We start from the raw sequence: 18,336 nt of genomic DNA, 5'->3' as shown, positions 1-18,336 counted from the left end.
GTACATCATGAGAAATGCTCATCTGGATGAAACACAAGCTGGAATCAAGATTGTCAGAGAAATAGCAATAACCTCAGATATGCAGATGACACCACGCTTATGGCAGAAAGTGAAGAAGAACTAAAGAGCCTCTTAATGAAAGTGAAAGAGGAGAGTGAAAAAGTTGGCTTAAAGCTCAACATTCAGAAAACGAAGATCATGGCATCTGGTCCCATCAGTTCATGGAAAATAGATGGGGAAACAGTGGAAACAGTGGCTGACTTTATTTTTCTGGGCTCAAAAATCACTGCAGATGGTGATTGCAGCCATGAAATTAAAAGACGCTTACTCCTTGGAAGGAAAGTTATGACCAACCTAGACAGCATATTAAAAAGCAGAGACATTACTTTGACAACAAAGGTCCATCTAGTCAAGGCTATGGTTTTTCTAGTAGTCATGTATGGATGTGAGAGTTGGACTATAAAGAAAGCTGAGCACCGAAGAATTGATGCTTTTGAACTGTGGTGTTGGAGTAGACTCTTGAGAGTCCCTTGGACTGCAAGGAGGTCCAACCAGTCCATCCTAAAGGAGACCAGTCCTGGGTGGATTGGAAGGACTGATGCTGAAGCTGAAACTCCAACTTTGGCCACCTGATGTAAAGAGCTGACTCATTGGAAAAGACCCTGATGCTGGTTAAGATTGAGGGTAGGAGGAGAAGGGGATGATAGAGGATGAGATGGTTGGATGGCATCACTGACTCAATGGACATGAGTTTGGGTAAACTCCAGGAGTTGGTGATGGACAGGGAGGCCTGGCATGCTCGGTTCATGGGATTGCAAAGAGTCAGACACAACTGAGCGACTGAACTGAACTGATGGTTATAGCAATTCTCAGAATGCTGGTAGCTATGTGGAAAGTAAAACCGTTGTCTTTGAAGATAAAACACTGGCTCATATTCAATACAAATACAATCCTAATGTAGATTTTGATTAAAGGAATAAGTTCAAGATCTTTAAGACTATGTGAAAAAAATCTAATCTTTTTGAAATGGTAAGTTGTTATACAGTCATTGGGGTTTGTACAATATATAGTATCAAATATAGCAAAATCCTCAAATTTATTCTGGATCAACAAAAATTGAGGATCTAGAATATGCAAGTTACCTATTGTATATTTGTCAAGGTTCAGAACAGAGGAACCAATCCACTAGCAGAGATATCAAGAGATTTAATATAGTGAAATGCCTTACATGATTGTGTGGGCTGGATACCCACACAATACCAAGATAAGGCTGAAATCTGAATCACATGCTCTTCAGCATGTGGCGGAGCTTCTATCCACAAGTGGAATTTCTTCTCTAGGGAAGCCTCAGTTCTGCTCTTAAGTCCTTTCAAATTTAGTGAATGAGAACCATATATTATTTACGATAATCTCTCTTTCATACATAAAATCATGAGCTTTAATCATATCTATAAAATACCTTCACAGAAATATATAGGTTGGTGTTTGGCTGAAAAATGTGCATGACAGCCTAATGAAGTTAACACATAAAACTGATATGGTAATTTGTTTGCTGCTGCTGCTGCTAAGTCGCTTTAGTCATGTCCGACTCTGTGCGACCCCATAGACGGCAGCCCACCGGGGTCCCCTGTCCCTGGGATTCTCCAGGCAAGAACGCTGGAACGGGTTGCCATTTCCTTCTCCAGTGCATGAAAGGGAAAAGGCAAAGTAAAGTCGCTCAGTCACGTCCGACTCTTAGCAACCCCATGGACTACAGCCTACCATCCTCTGTCCATGGGATTTTCCAAGCAAGAGTACTGGAGTGGGTCAAAGCTCATTAAAAACATAATAATATATCTCCTGTTCATTACAGCACTATTTACAATAGCCAAGACATGGAAGCAACATAAATGTCCTCTGACAGTTGGATAAATAAAGGATATGATATACACACACACACCGGAGAAGGCAATGGCACCCCACTCCATACTCTTGCCTGGAAAATCCATGAACGGAGAGGCCTGGTAGGCTGCAGTCCATGGGGTCGCTAAGAGTTGGAGACGACTGAGCGACTTCACTTTCACTTTTCACTTTCATGCATTGGAGAAGGAAATGGCAACCCACTCCAGTGTTCTTGCCTGGAGAATCCCAGGGACGGTGGAGCCTGGTGGGCTGCCGTCTCTGGGGTTGCACAGAGTTGGACTTGACTAAAGTGACTTAGCAGCAGCAGGAGCAACACACGCACACAAAACCACACAATGGAATAGTATTCAGCCATAAAAAAGAAAGAAATGCTATTTGCAGCAACATGGATGGGCTGTGAAGTCACTCAGCTATGTTCGACTCTTTGCAACCCCATGGACTGTTGTGTGCCAGGCTCCTCTGTCCATGGGATTTTCCAGGGAAGAATACTAGAGTGGGTTGCCATTTCCTTCTTCAGGGAATCTTCCCAACCCAGGGATTAAACCCAATCTCACACATTGCAGGCAGACTCTTTACCATCTGAGCCAGCAGAGATTATCGTACTAAATCAAGTAAGCCAGACAGAGAAAGGTAAATATCATATGTCACTTACATGTGGACTCTCGGGGAAAAAAAAAAAAAAGATACATGTGAACTTATTTCCAAATCAGAAACAAACTCACAGATATGAAAAACACATGGTTACCAAAGGGGAAAGAGAGGTGAGGAGAGGGATAAATTAGGAGTTTGGGATTAACATACACACTCTACTGATGTAAAATAGATAACTCACAGGGACCTACTGTATAGCACAGAGGGAACTATACTCAATATTTTGTAATAATCTACAAAGGAAGAGAATCTGAAGAATATTTTTATATATAACTGAATAAATAACTGTATAACTGAATTGCTATGCTAAATACTTGAAAGTAATGATACCGCAAACCAACTATACTTCAGTAAAAAATTTTAAAATAGAAAAATGATATATCTTTAAACATAAGTCAGCATGCAGTTACTTCCTCTAGAAAACACTTAACTGAAATGCTACAGGGAAACTCAGGATAGAGGATCTCAAGACTGAGATGGCACGTGGGTAGCAGGATTGAGACCTCAATGCTACTTTCGCTAATAACTATGTAACTTTGAAACAGTCATTTAATCATTTTTGAACCTCAAAATGATTCTTAAATGAGGATCATGTGCATGTCCTGCCTAACTCATAACAATTTTTAAAAATTAAATGTGAAAATGGAAGTGAAAACAATAAATAAAAATTTATGTCATGTGACACTTTCTGTAAACTTTGATATTACAGTAAATTGAATAATGGCTTTCAAAGATGTTTACCTTATAATTCCCAGAACCTGTGAATATGTGGTTACTTTAAATGGCAAAGATGTGATTAAAATTAAGAATCTTGTGATGAGATTATCCTCATGGGCCCTCTAGTCACAAGTGTTCGTATAAGAGGCAGGCAGGAGAGTCAGAGGAAAACAGAAATGATGTGATGAAGGAAGCAGAGGAAGATGAGGAGATACAATGTCAGAAGTCAGGGTTCAGCAAGAGTGATCTGATTGCTTGCTGGAAGGGTACCAAGAGCCAAGGCTTGTGGGTGGCCTTTCTAAGCTGGAAAAGGCAAGGAAACATTCTTTACTACAGCCTCTTGAAGGGACATGACCTTGCTAACACCTTGACTTCAGTCCAATGAAACCATCTTGAATTTCTTGCCTCCAAACTGGAAGACAAATTTGTGTGTTTTGAGCCACATAGGTCTGCAGTAATTTGTTAGAACATCAATAGGAAACTAGTACAGGTATACTGTCTGGAAGGGTATTTACCGTATCAGAGAATGCTGCTTGTCCCCTGTGTCCATGCCCTCCTTTGTCCATCTTTAGCTTAGAAAACATTTAGAATAAAGACTGAATTTCCTTTCAAGCTAGAATGGCAGATAACTAACTTGCTGCCTGTGCTACATAAGGGGAAAAGGGGTAAGCAGCTTCTAAAAAACAACCTTGAAGAAACAGGTCTTTCCTTCATCTCTCCTTTCTCCTTCCTGCTGGCTATAATTAAGACATGATGAATGAAGCTACACTGACACTCTGACCCGAAGATGGAAGCTAATATTGAGGACAGCAGAGCATAAATAGAAAAAGCCAGGGTCCCTAACTGTGGAGTCACCATATCAACTCTTAACCAAATATTCAGAATTTTGTATGAGAATTTTGTCTTGTTTAAATATCATTATTTTGACTTTTCACTTTCAGCAAAACAATTTTGCCTGCTATTGATATATTCATATTTCTAAATTAACTAGATATTTCTTCTGCATGAATAATAAAAGTAAGTGTTAGGTAAACTGTGTATCCATTAAAGGCTAAGTAGAGTTTAATGAAATGAAGATATTAGAGAATGGAACACCAACAGAAAAAAGACCATAACTAAAACAACAGAATCCCAAACTATATACTTCCTTTTTCAAATACAAATATGTTGGTATATTTTAATAAAAGATAAATTTACTGATCTTAACTATTCACCATGTGCATAACCGCATCCCTATTATTATTTCTTTAAATAATCACAATCCATCATAAATGCTGGGTTTAACACTGCAAGGATATTCAGTCTAATGGGTATTTAAAGAAGTAGTCTCTCTGGTTAGAATCTTATTTTGTAAATCAAAAGATTTTAATGCAGATATACTGATAAAGAATATGCAACCATTTTATTTTCGCATCGTTACAGAGACATACATTTAAAATTCTTTTACAAGTGTAGTGAAGTTGTTCAGTTGTGTCTGACTCTTTGCAATCCCATGGACTGTAGCCTACCAGGCTCCTCCATCCATGGAATTTTCCAGGCAAGAGTACTGGAGTGGGTTGCCATTTCCTTCTTCAGGGGATTCTCCCGATCTGGGGATCAAACCCAGGTCTCCTGCATTGCAGGCAGACGCTTTACTGTCTGAGCTACCAGGGAAGCCCCTTAAGTAAATAAATCCAATAAAAAATTGCATAATCTTCAACTCACATATCTCAGTATGCAGAGATAATGACAGTCGACTGGAAGAGATCAATCAAATTTACGAGAACCTATACCTTCATTAATTGGTCTTGACATGCTGATTTGCTCATGAAATTTTCACTATTATTGATATTCACTATTATATCCCTTAGTAAGGAATATGCCTGGTGTCAATACAACCCATTTAACAAAGTCTGTGAAGTATTTAACAACTGACAGGAAAAAATAAAGCACTTCTGGTGACTGACTTTTCTCCCACTCTACCAATGGGCTGGACACTGACATGAACAGACAATGTGATGCGATTGAACCAGCCAATCAGTAGTTTCAGAAGAGCAAGATTATTTCATTTTCTCTTGAAAAGGCACACTGATTTAGCAGTTACAATTCTGGAACAATATTGAAAAAGTAACACCAACATTGATATCAGGGAGTGGTCCCAAGCTTCCAAACACAAATTTTTAGATATGTGTCTGGTTAATATTCAAATCTGAAAGATTTGGGAAACTGACATATAATTTCCCCAGCAGAGAGAGTGGTACAGTTGTCTGGAAGAAAAAATATAGAAAAGACTCTGCGAAAGTTGCCTTCCTAATAATCTTCAAAATTTGGTGACATGATGACTGGAAGTAAAGGGATTAGGTAAAGAACTTCAAATTCTCAAACTGTCACATGGTTTATGAGTAAAATAAAAATTACAGAGAATGAAAATAGCCATCCAGAGTATGGCTGCCCAACATCGTGGCTCTATGCTAATATCCAGAGTTAAATAACTAGCAGACTTTACTCTAAATATCAACCTCTCAAGTTTGGGTTTTGAGAAATATTCAAATCATTCCCTCCCAACAAGCTGAAAGAGAAAGGAGAGCATTTCTACTACTGCATATTCTCTTTTGGATTTTTTAAAAGAATCCTTAGATAAAAAACCAACTGAGTCAAAAGATAAGTAAGGAATAAAGAAAAAAAAAGTATGATCTCTGAAATATTATATAGAAAAAATTAAACAAGAACAGAAGAAAAATAGGATTATACATATTTTATAAATACAAAGCAATTGCCACTTATAGTGGAAATTTTACTAGAAGCCCTAATCAGCACAAGGCAACAAAAAGTAAACTAAGAGTAAAATAATTAGATATAAGGAAACAAAGCCATTACTATTCAAAGTTAATATTATTATTTACAGAGAAAAGCAAATGAATGTACAGATAAGTAATAACAGAGTTTAGCAAGTGTTCTAGATATATAAATTATACACAATTTTATACACTATCAACAAATATTTAGAAAAGGTATATTTATAAGATATCTAAAATAGCACAAAAAAGAAAATTCCTAGAAATGGGCAAAACTTTTATAGGGAAAATATATAAAATATTGTTGAAAAATAAAAAACAATCTAAATAAATACTGAAATAAGTCATGTTTATGAATTGGGAGACTCAATACCATGAAGATCCCTGGAGAGTGACAGAAAATTTAAATCATATCGGTAAGAAATGTGGTGATAGCACATAATTTTAAAATAAACTTCTAGTGAATAAAGATTTCATGGTTAAGTTAAAATTATATAATTTTAGGATACAAGGTAAAAGAATAACTTTTTTTTTTACATCAGGGAATAGAAAGATATTTTAACAACATAGAAAGAAAGGCAAACCACAAAAAAAAGTGATACATTTTGAACTTGATAAATATAAAACTTTTTTTTAAAAAGACAGAATTTTGAAAAAGGTGTCAAAAAACTGACAATAGTAGTGAAATGAATGAAATATTAAATAATACATGAAACAAGTATTTGGATTATAAAATACTGGGTAGAAAAAGAAAGTCATGGAGAATTATTCCATATTATTCCAATTATACATAATTCAAGAACATACAAAACTACTTGCATGTTAGTTTGATTGGCTGATTGCAACAAAGGTCACACACTCTTCCCATCTCTATCTGCACACCCTTTTGTAGTGTGATTGTGCAGCTGCTCTTTTCAAGGCAGAGATTCTATCTTTCTCTGCTTCTCGGATTTTTGACTTGGTGACATGACTGACTTTAGTCAGTGGACGTTAGCAAATGTGACACAGTTGGAGACCTGAAAATCTTTCTTACTCTGACATTTGTTCTCCTACTGCTCTTGGAACTTGCTACCACCTTGTGAACAAGTCGGGGTTAGCCTGGTCTTTGGTAAGAGACATGTGATCCAGGATCCCAGCCGAAGAGAACCTATTATCAGATAGGTGGATGAGGCCATGCTGGACAATCCAGCCCTAGCAGAGCCATCACATGACTCCAAGTGAGATGACCCAGAACAGAAAGGCAGAGCCTTTTCAAGGAACCACCTAGCCAACTCAGAGAATCACAAGAAAAGGTGCACATTTATTATTTTAAGACACTACATTTTGGGATTTGCTGTTGTTCTGTAGCAAAATGGACACATTGTTATTCCAACTTGTGGTAAAATTATAAATAAAAGAGAACAATAAACTCAAATGATCTCTATCTCTGCAGAGAGTGTGGATATGACAAACTGGAAAATCGATGAAGGAACTTCAAAATTAATGATAATGTTCTATTTCTTAAACTAAATAGTGTGTACTTTGTTTGCTTTTTTCATCCTTTACAGTTACTTTATACATATTTTCTTTTAACTAGTTAACATAATAATCAAAATCATAAAAGGCTCATATGACTTGGCTCTTTTGAAGTCTCTTTACTTTATAAAATCATTATGTGTAATAATAATATAGAACCAGTGTTGAAACACACCTCAGTCAATTCAGTTCAGTTGCTCAGTCGTGTCCGACTCTTTGCGACCCCATGAGTCACCGCACGCCAGGCCTCCCTGTCCATCACCAACTCCCAGAGTTCACTCAGACTCACGTCCATTGAGTCGGTGATGCCATCCAGCCATCTCATCCTCTGTCGTCCCCTTCTCCTCCTGCCCCCAATCTCTCCAAGCATCAGTCTTTTCCAATGAGTCAACTTTCGCATGAGGTGGCCAAAAGCTAGAGGTTACCTAACAAACCAGACAAAATTCTGGTGACTAGTAGATTAAATCACGTATTCCCCTAAATTAACATATTTTATAATCTTATGTCCCTTTATGCAAATCACGTTCCTGGTCATTGTCTTCTTTAGCTCAATCTTCAGATTAAATACCATTACCAAAGCATTCATTATTTGTTCATGAGGACACTTTTTCCTATTAGACTGAAACATTCTTCTATCTATTTGCTTTGACTAGTATTTCTAGGAGCCCATTTGTATTTTGAATTTTGCCTGGTCCCTGTATTCTTTGGATTCCAAATACCAAAGAACTATCCAAACCCAAGTTTTTGAAAGAACAATATTTCATGCAAAGTATTCATGAAAAAATTATCTTTACATGTTGATGACAAAATGTCTATACTTTGGCAACAAGTCTTTGAATAAATGTTCAATTTTCCAGGAAAAACAAACCAACTTGTGGATTACACAATAACAAAGTATCACTGTCATAAGCACACAGACCTTCACGTTCTCTCCCATGGAAGGGACACTCTAAATTTCAGAAATGGACAGAGATAGACCCTCTCGTGTGACAGTCACTATTAGATAATTCTTATCCAACAGAAGCAAGGATCAGCTTTAAGAGTAAAACCCAAAACAGCAATGATATGTAAGAACCACATGGTAACACATGTAAATAAGTCATTTGATCATGATAAGAAATAAGATATTCATGCTTGTCCTTTGCAGTCTCTGAACTTTTCATGAACCTGGAATGATGAGACCCAACAAGATTCTTCTGTTTATCTCCAAATGTGCAAAGACACTATGTATTTGACATAAAGTGATCTCATTATTAAAGAAAAGAATCAGGGGGGATCCTCAGGAGCAATTTCTGATTTTATTACTCTGGCTGGCTATTTACCTCTAAAGTGGCTCAAGATCTCTGTATTTCACAATGTTATCATTATCACCAAAAATTTATTACCTTACATTGTTCCTATACCTGCAATTCAATTGGTGATGTTTTTATAAATTTACATAATAACTGCCAGCTTCAATATGCTAGTAAATTATTTTCAATTGTATAAAATGGGAGATCTCAGTGATGTGGGAAGTTTTCATTCTGAACTAATCTACTGAATGACCTCTCTTCTGTGCTTAGTATCCTCATGCGGCCTTTAGGACTGCAGCTTCCTAAATTCCTACCAGAATTTGAGCCACTCAAGATATACTACATGCTTTAGACACTCCCCGGAGAAGGCGATGGCACCTCACTCCAGTACTCTTGCCTGGAAAATCCCATGGACGGAAGAGCCTGATGGGCTGCAGTCCATGGGGTCTCTAAGAGTCGGACACAACTGAGAGACTTCACTTTCACTTTTCACTTTCATGCACTGGAGAAGGAAATGGCAACCCACTCCAGTGTTCTTGTCTGGCGAATCCCAGGGACAGGGGAGCTTGGTGGGCTGCCGTCTCTGGGGTCGCACAGAGTCGGACACAACTGAAGCGACTTAGCAGCAGTTAGATGCTCCCTCCCTACTTTTAAGGAAGAAGAGAGGGACAGATAAAAGGATGGAGGAAGAAGAATGATAGATAGATAGGTAGATAGACATTAGTTAGTTAGTTAGTTCAGTCGCTCAGTCGTGTCCGACTCTTTGCGACCCCATGAATCGCAGCATGCCAGGCCTCCCTGTCCATCACCAACTCCCGGAGTTCACCCAAACCCACGTCCATTGAGTCGGTGATGCCATCCAGCCATCTCATCCTCTGTCGTCCCCTTCTCCTCCTGTCCTCAATCCCTCCCAGCATCAGAGTCTTTTCCAATGAGTCAACTCTTCGCATGAGGTGGCCAAAGTACTGGAGTTTCAGCTTTAGCATCATTCCTTCCAAAGAACACCAAGGACTGATCTCCTTCAGAATGGACTGGTTGGATCTCCTTGCAGTCCATGGGACTCTCAAGAGTCTTCTCCAACCCCATGGTATATAGAGTTAAATAGATGATAGATATACAAAGATATTGATAACATGAAAGTAGTGATACTAATCGGATAAGGCAATGGCACCCCACTCCAGTACTCTTGCCTGGAAAATCCCATGGACAGAGGAGCCTGGTGGGCTGCAGTCTATGGGGTCAGGAAGAGTCGGACACAACTGAACGACTTCACTTTCACTTTTCACTTTCATGCATTGGAGAAGGAAATGGCAAGCCACTCCAGTGTTCTTGCCTGGAGAATCCCAGGGACGGGGGAGCCTGGTGGGCTGTCCTCTATGGGGTCGGCACAGAGTTGGACATGACTGAAGCGGCTTAGCAGCAGCAGCAGCAAAGACACTAATAATATAAGGTCATTTCAAAGAGACCATTTTAGATGATAAACATATAAAATAAACAAAATTATTTTTCTTATTCATCCATTCATTTATTTAAACTCTTATTATTTACCAATTGTTATGGAAGAATCTGGGGATATATATAAACAACTTTGTGTCCCCACAGAGACTATCACAGGAATGACAGAGCTGTAAGTAATTACAATTCCATGGGTTACACACTGTAGTAGCAGTATGTCCAGGAATGAAGGTATCACAAAAGAGGGGAAAATCAATTGTGCATGGGATGGAGAAAAAGAAAAAGAAGCGGAGATTTCACAGAGAGATATGTGAACTAAACCTGGAAGGCAGGATGGAATTTGGAGGGGTAAATTCTAATGAGTCTCCATTCTTTGACTCAACAATTGTTTATTAAAACACCTTCAAGGTGTTAAACACTGTGGTAGGTACCTGAGGTATAAAAAAAAACAAAAAAAGTAGTTCCTAAAATCAAGGAACTTGTAATGTGTCTTGAGAAACAGATCCATAAATAAGGAATGAAACTGTAAAATTCAGGACAATATATTTTACACACATGATTAAACAAAGAACCACAAAGAACAACAATTCTGTCTCTGAGAGGGGGCTGGGAAAAACTTTCCAGAAGAAGAGAGGAGGTGACCTGTGAGACTGCAAAATTTCTCATAAAAGTTTTTTGTCCATATTATTTTAATGTACATAATTTAGGGATAAAACTTTTATTTATAGTGTTCACACATTCACCACCTCAAGGCTTCTAAAATGTAACTATAGTCCTATGTGTATTTTCAGAAATAAAAATATCTTCACCTTCATTCTTTTTTAATACCATGTCATTCCTCTCGCTTTACAGAATTTTTTTTAAAGTAGTTTGTGTAGAGCTGTGATATTTTTTAAAAGTCTTTAGATTTGCTAATATCCACTGCTGTTGAATAACCAATGTGTTCTTTCTTTAGTAATAGGGAACTGTGGAATGCCTTAAAGCAATTTTCTAAAGAACGGGTAGTATAGTACTTCTTATGATATAAATATTGGTAATAAAACTATGGAAGGGTTTAATATAGCAGGCAATTTAATAAATCTAATTGTTGATTATGAAACCTAGATCATATAAGCTTTGTTTTAAATACTGATGATAGGCATACTTGATGTAAGGATCTAGATATTAATTTTTTCCTTGGAAGTTCTACAAATGAGTCCAAATACATTTTAATTCAAAGCATTCACTGATCATTCATTGTAATCAAGGTTTTACAAAACATCAAATCATTAACAAATATGATTGCTTCTTAAGATGTATACCTCAATATTTAAAATAAAACACACATGTGAATGGGTTAATACAGTAATTTTAAAATCACTACAAAGAAGAAAAGAAGAGCTTATGTCCAAAGTGAAGAATGTGAAAGTATCATAAAGGAACAGATTTCAGTGCCAGGTCCAATAGATAGATGGTGGTGGTGGTACTTACCAGTTGGGAAAAAAAAAAAATCACATAAGCAAAGACCTTGAGTTAAGAAAGAACAGAATGCAATCAGGAAACACTGAAGAGTTCAATTTGATCAGATTATACTTCTGAGTCAGCAAAATTTCTATTTCCCATAACTAACTGGTAGATGTCTGAAGTTATAAAAGATTATATGACTGTATGCAGGTTCAATATGAAAAAGTGCCAAGAGTAATTAGCCATGCTGCTATGAGTGAGGAAGAGAAGAATGGCAGCTCAGGGCCTACGTGTTTGCTAATTAAGGAACAAGATTTCTATCTGAGGCATAGTGAGAGGTTAGGATAGACAGTTTAAGTAACTCAAGCTCAGAATCCAAAGGGCCTTAAATTGCAAGCCAAGGGGTTTGTGTTGTATTCTTCTTTCAAACTTTAATTAGAGAAATAATGTAAAGCTTGTTGTAAAGAACTTTTAAAGCCCAAAAGTATGTATAGAAAAGTGAAAACCTCCTCCTCAATACTAAATTGATATATATTCTCCAGTTTTTATACATACACATACAAATGGGCATAAAATATATACATAAAAACTGTCTCAATACAAAAATAGATTCCCATTACACATATAATTCTACAACTGGTCTTTTTATGTATACATCATTTCATTAAAGTGTATAAAGATGTATTTTATCTTTTGTAACTGCAATATAACGTTTTATTGTATGGGATATTACTGACCTATCCTTTAGCTAGTCGAAAGGCATTGAAATGTTTCAATGGAAAAAGGAAATGATTATAAAGTTTTAAAAATCTGAAAAAAGTTGAGATGACAAATTTTTAAAAGAGAAATAAGAGACAGAGAAAGCATTTAGATTATTACAAAATTTTAAGTAAGCTCTAATAATGAGAACTTGAAGTGAGACTAACTACAAGAATGTTTCAGATAATGTAATTAAAAGAGTTGATAATTATCCTGGTTTATCAAGTGGGAGTAAGAAAGAGCAAAGAGAGGAAAGGCCCAATGGGGATGACTGGGGAGATCAGGAAGCTGTCTGCAGAGAAAAGGAACAGAAGGAAGGGAAATATTTATTAGAGAACGGTCTCCTCTTTCATCCCTGTTTTCTAGCCTCCAATCTTGTCAGTTGCCAAGTTACATCAACCTGATCACAGAAGTATTTCCCCAGCGCGCCCTATTTTATCTATCCCTGACATCACTATCCCCATTAATGCCCCTGTTCTCTGCCTCTCAGCACTGTCTCCCTCTAAATCACCCAACAGCGCTGTCGGATTAATTTTACTATAAGTCAAAAGCCAAGATGGTTTAGCCGGCTAACGCTTACTAACATACTAGACATCTGCTACATGCTGGGCACTCTGTCTGCCTTTAATGAAAGGTTGTTTGTCATGGAATCCTCACAGAAAGCCACTTTTTGGTTTTGTGACTTTGGTGAGACTATTTAACCTCAGAGTTAAAGAGTCAGTTTCCTCATCTGTAGAATGGGGATAACAGTATCTGCTTCATGCATCTGCTGCATGAAAGGTATTAACCAACGTTACTCATTTAGTATGATGATGCTACATAGTAAACATTGGGAAGGTCAGCTGTCATCAGCAGGAGTTCTCAAGCATACCTCAAACTGCCTCTATATACTGCCCAACTTCACAACTTTCTTGTCCATTATATGTTTCTTTATATAACCTAGGTTTTCACATCTCACCACCTTAACCCATGCTGTTCCCTTTAACTAGAATGCCTCCCTTGACATCTCTATTTCCATACTTGTACATTTTTCTCATCCTTAAAGGCCCCAGTCACGTGAAAACATTCTGTGATTTTTTTTTCCCATCTCTCACCTGGCTCTATTGCCACAGCACTGTATATGTAGTTACCTTATAACATTTTTCTTTCTCTTGAATTTTTATACATATTTTTATTTATATGCCTTATGCACATGGCTTATACTTATAGGCTTTGAGCTTTTATAAAAGTTGGGAGCAGGATCAATTATTTATTCTTTATAAAACCTAAAATGATAATTTTACATGATAGATACAACAAAAACATTTGCTGAAGTCTACGCTAGATGATTTCTTTTTGTCCCTCTAAACATCATCCCACTGTCTGCACTGGCAAGCTAATCCATGGATCCCATCAGTAAACAATGCAGAGGAACAGGCCAAGGGTGAGAGAGGGACTAGGTTCTGGCCCACTCATCTTAGAGTCATCTTGAGCTGGCTGAACTGTTCCACTCACTCAAGCTGGCCAAATCTACAGAAACTTCCTTTTTCAAAACCCAGTAGCTGCTCTATTCAGTTGTCCATTTGGGCCTAAACACTAGCCCTGAGCTACCATACAGCTCCTACATTTGTAGAGTTCCTTGAAACGTTTGCCTTTGAATTATTCTATTTTATGCGCTTCTTTCCCCTATTTTTCTTGCTGGGGCCATCTGCTGAAAACTTGGAAAATTTTTAGACAAAGGAAATAAGATTTGGGAAAGAAACGCCTTACGTTCTGTACCATCAATCAAGTAACAGAGAAAGTCTTTAGCCTGAAGAAGATAATAGTGTGGCTGAAGGTTGGAGGGAACTGAAAAAGGATCTGAACAACTGCTGAAGAAAACGCTTAAGGAAGTTAGTTAATGGTGAATAAAAAGATAACAGAACATGGAGGGCCTAATTGCACAGAACTCAATTGGCAAGCTTGCTGAATTTTTCCAGCAGTGCTTCACGGAATGAGATCAAGAGAGTTGTTAAAACAAGACAAAACAAAACGCAAGTGATAGGGTTTGATTAAATTGGGAATGATGGGAGATTAAAGAATCATGGAATCAAAATGTAATAAGAAAGGCCATAGCCAAGACCAAGGTAGAAGTCTGAAGGGAGATACAGCCAAGAAAAGGTTAACGGGTGCTCTTTCATTCAGGGTTCATTTGGAGGAAACATCAATTAGACTAATTGTGCTACATAACTGATGGCAAAAGACACAGTGTGTTTTTTAAAATTTTACAGCCAGATACAACTCTGCTTACTTGCAATATAACCTACGTGCCAATAGTCAGGCTGCTTGTAATTTAAATTACCTTTTAAGATAATAGGATTTGGATAATGTACTTGTTATTATTCAGAAATTCCTCTTTGGGCTCTCTCTGAAAAACTGATTTCACAAACATATATTCATTTTCTGAAATTTGAATATTTAAAACTTCCTTTTCATTTTGCTTCAGTTCTTACTTTGCATCCAAGAATTTGCACTTCTGACAAATAGAGAACAACAACAAGAATTTAGACCTTGATGTAAAACAAGAACAAGGGGAAAGAGAAAAAAGGAGAAGAAATGCAAAATAATCACATTAAGGGAAACAATCAAGTTCTTGATTGCAATATGAAAACAGGAGAAACTGCTGTGCTAACTCAGAAACTCTACACAAAGGTTGCCAGGGGAACAATACTTGTAAATTTCCTGGTTCTCAAAAATGCTCCCATGTAATGTTTGTGTCTGTCTCTCTTCTTTCCTTTTTGAAATTCTCAACTGAAAATCTCTTCCAAGCTTGTGAATTCTTTGTTATTCACCTCGTAAATTCATTCTTTAGAGCTCACATCACAGAATCCACTAAGTTGGCAACATAAAAAGGCATTGATTTTTTTTTTTTCTTCAAAAATTATGTGTTGCTTGCAATAAAAATTTCTGCTCTCCCTGGAGCCTCGAAAAATAGCAAAGTGCAAGTTGGTTTTGCCTCCAACTATTTTTCATTTCTGTTTAATCTTCCTACTTTTAGATTATAAGTTCCTCCAGGGCAGGCACTAGATCTACAAATTTATGTAACTCCCCACAGAAATTAAAACAGATATAATCCTAGAGTAGGAAGTAGATAACTCTTTTCATCTAGTACCACATATAAGATTAAAAAGTAGTTTTGGAAATTGTGAATTGGTTTTTCAATTTGTTAAAATTAACTCAGGTCTTAGGTATTTACCATCGGTAAATAATCCCATCTAAGGAAAAGGCAGGGAAGGGAAGTGTTTTTCTTCCATAGAGGGTGGTATGAGATGCTCCTATCCTGGTTCACAGCCTCTGGAGGCGGACTGAAAGGGAATGGCCATTTCTACTGCCTATTCTAGTCATTGTCTTGCAGTGGTGAATGCTGCCCTTCACTTGTGTGATAAAACAAACCAAAGAGATCAGTCATGAATAACTGTAAGACTACAGTTAGGGATTTACTAAGACTAATACCAAATCATTAACTAAGACTTGGTTCAAGGCATTTAGTGCTTATGAAAAGAAAATGAATTTTTATAACACAAATATAATATTTTAATATAAAATTCTTATAAAACAAATCTAAATTAATTGACATGCCAAATATAGATGCGTGGATTTTTAAAATATTAATTAAAACATTTATATAAATTCACCATAATTAGTGGGCATATAAAGATCTGTTTACTTTCAAGAAGCTTAAAATACATTTTTTTTTCCCTCATGGAAGAAAAATATTTACTCTTTCTATATTATCCAAGTCTCAGCTGGTTTATACGTGGAATTCCAATTTTAGATACGGCTAAAACAAGACAACAGGCCCAAAATGCAGTTACCCATGCTAGGCCCAAATTGAGACTTGGCTTAATCACCCTTTTGGTTCTGCCAGAAATGGAACCTTAAACCAGTCAGTGAGGAACCACCTGGTCAGCACCAGTGGGGTCATGTGCCTAACAGAATCCTGCCAACCCCTGAAAGAAAGTAATTTTGCATTAACCAACTGTTTCTCGGCCTAGTGTATTTTCCTCATTCCTTTTCCCTTCTGTCTATTTTATAGTCTTTCATTTCACACAGCTTCTGGAACTCCCTTCTATCTGGTAGACTGGACGCTAGAGATTCGAATTGATTTTTTACTCAAATAAACTCTGACATGTTTAGTTGTGCCTCGGTTTATCTTTTAACAGTTCTATAAGTAACTGTAAGAATGAGGAACCGAATTCCTGTGGATCACATGAGCAACAAGCAACCAGATATGGTACCTCCTGAGCCCGGAACTTGGGGCATCTCCCGCCTCAGAAACAGCTGAGTCTGGCGGAGCTTCAGTGGATTTTATCTTAGGGTCTTTCCGCGTTCATTTGAGAATTTCTTTTCCAGGCCGGATCTGGAAACAGCCGGAGTTGGAGCGGGCCCAGCTTAGAAACCAGACCGGATCTAAGGTTGGACCCGTCCGACTTAGAAAGCTGATCGGGTCAAGGGTCGGACCAAGACCGGTTAGAAACCAGATTGGTTCTGGCCCTGACTGGTTCCGACTTAAACCACAGCAGGCCCAGCGTAAGATAGAGCTTTGGTTTGAGGCGGAATAAGTATGTTAACTTTACTGAAGATAATCTTGAATTACAGCAGCCACAAGGAGAACTTTTAACCTGGGTTAGTTTACATGCTTAGTAGGCGCCTCAAAGAAAAAGGGGTCTATAAACTCACTATAAACATAGAGGAAAAACGATTTTCCCTTCTCTTCAATTTCTCAAGACCAGAATGAGACCCGCCGGCACACCCCGCTGGCTCCAGAGTCTGCAGCATCCTGAGGAAACTGACAGAGGCCCGCAAACTGTAAGAATTCTTATCAAAGTCAGCTCTTCTAGGTCTCTATCTGGAGTGCCTGGTTCAAAGAGGAAGGGAAAACTTCATGTCTTTTCCTTTCAGATTAGCAGGCAAAACATATGCGTAAGAATTAAATCTTTGAATCGCGACTTGTGAATTTGCTTTTGGATACCCACTGGTTGCTGAACCATTCTATCCCAGGGACGATTATGCATTATTTTCTTTTTAAAAAAAATATTTATTGAAGTATAGTTGATTTACAATGCTGTTCATTCCTGTGTGTTCTTTTTAAATATTCTTTTCCTTTATGATTTATGATAGAATTTTTTTAAATTGTAGGATAATTGTTTTACAATGTTGTGTTAGTTTCTACTGTACAACAACATGAATCAACTGTGAAAAGTGAAAAAGTAAAAGTCTTAGTCGCTCAGTTGTGTCAGACTCTTTGCAGGCCTATGGACTGGAGCCCACCAGGCTTCTCTGTCCGTGGGATTCTCCAGGCAAGAATATTGCAGTGAGTAGCCATTCCCTTCTCCAACACATCTTCCCTACCCAGGGATCCAACCCTGTCTCCTGCAGGAGAATTCTTTACTGTCTGAGCTACCAGGGAAGCCCCTGACTCCCTAATATAGTCAAATGAGTACAACTAGCTGACTACTAATATAGCCAAATCAATACTAGTTTGACCCACCCTTAGACAGAGTTGTAGAGACAAGTTAAAGTTTCAAGTCATCGTTTTTGTGCTCAGTTCTATTGCAAAATGGCTGCTCCACGGTAAGATAGGAACAAAAAGACATCACTGTTCTCAGTACCAGATTTTCTAACTATCCAACCCCCAAGTGTTAAAACCTATATGAGTTGAAATTTACATGCATTTATTATCATCCAAAATCACTGCAGATGGTGACTGCAGCCATGAAATGAAAAGACGCTTACTCCTTGGAAGGAAAGTTATGACCAACCTAGATAGCATATTAAAAAGCAGAGATGTTACTTTGCCAACAAAGGTC

General features: G+C 37.5%; 1 long non-coding RNA gene across 2 annotated transcripts in view; it reads right to left on the bottom strand.

Moving 5' to 3' along the window:
* The window catches only part of LOC133247205 (uncharacterized), a 134,712-nt gene extending 117,741 nt beyond the window's left edge, over positions 1-16,971 (bottom strand). For both annotated transcript variants that reach the window (XR_009736315.1, XR_009736316.1), the window contains exon 1: positions 16,765-16,971. This is a non-coding gene — a long non-coding RNA (uncharacterized LOC133247205). The remainder of the gene's footprint in view (positions 1-16,764) is intronic.
* Positions 16,972-18,336: the final 1,365 nt, after the last annotated feature.

The sequence above is a fragment of the Bos javanicus genome, chromosome 5 (assembly GCF_032452875.1).
Source record: "Bos javanicus breed banteng chromosome 5, ARS-OSU_banteng_1.0, whole genome shotgun sequence".
Lineage (NCBI taxonomy): Eukaryota > Metazoa > Chordata > Mammalia > Artiodactyla > Bovidae > Bos > Bos javanicus.
This window is presented reverse-complemented; position numbering and strand designations above follow the sequence as displayed.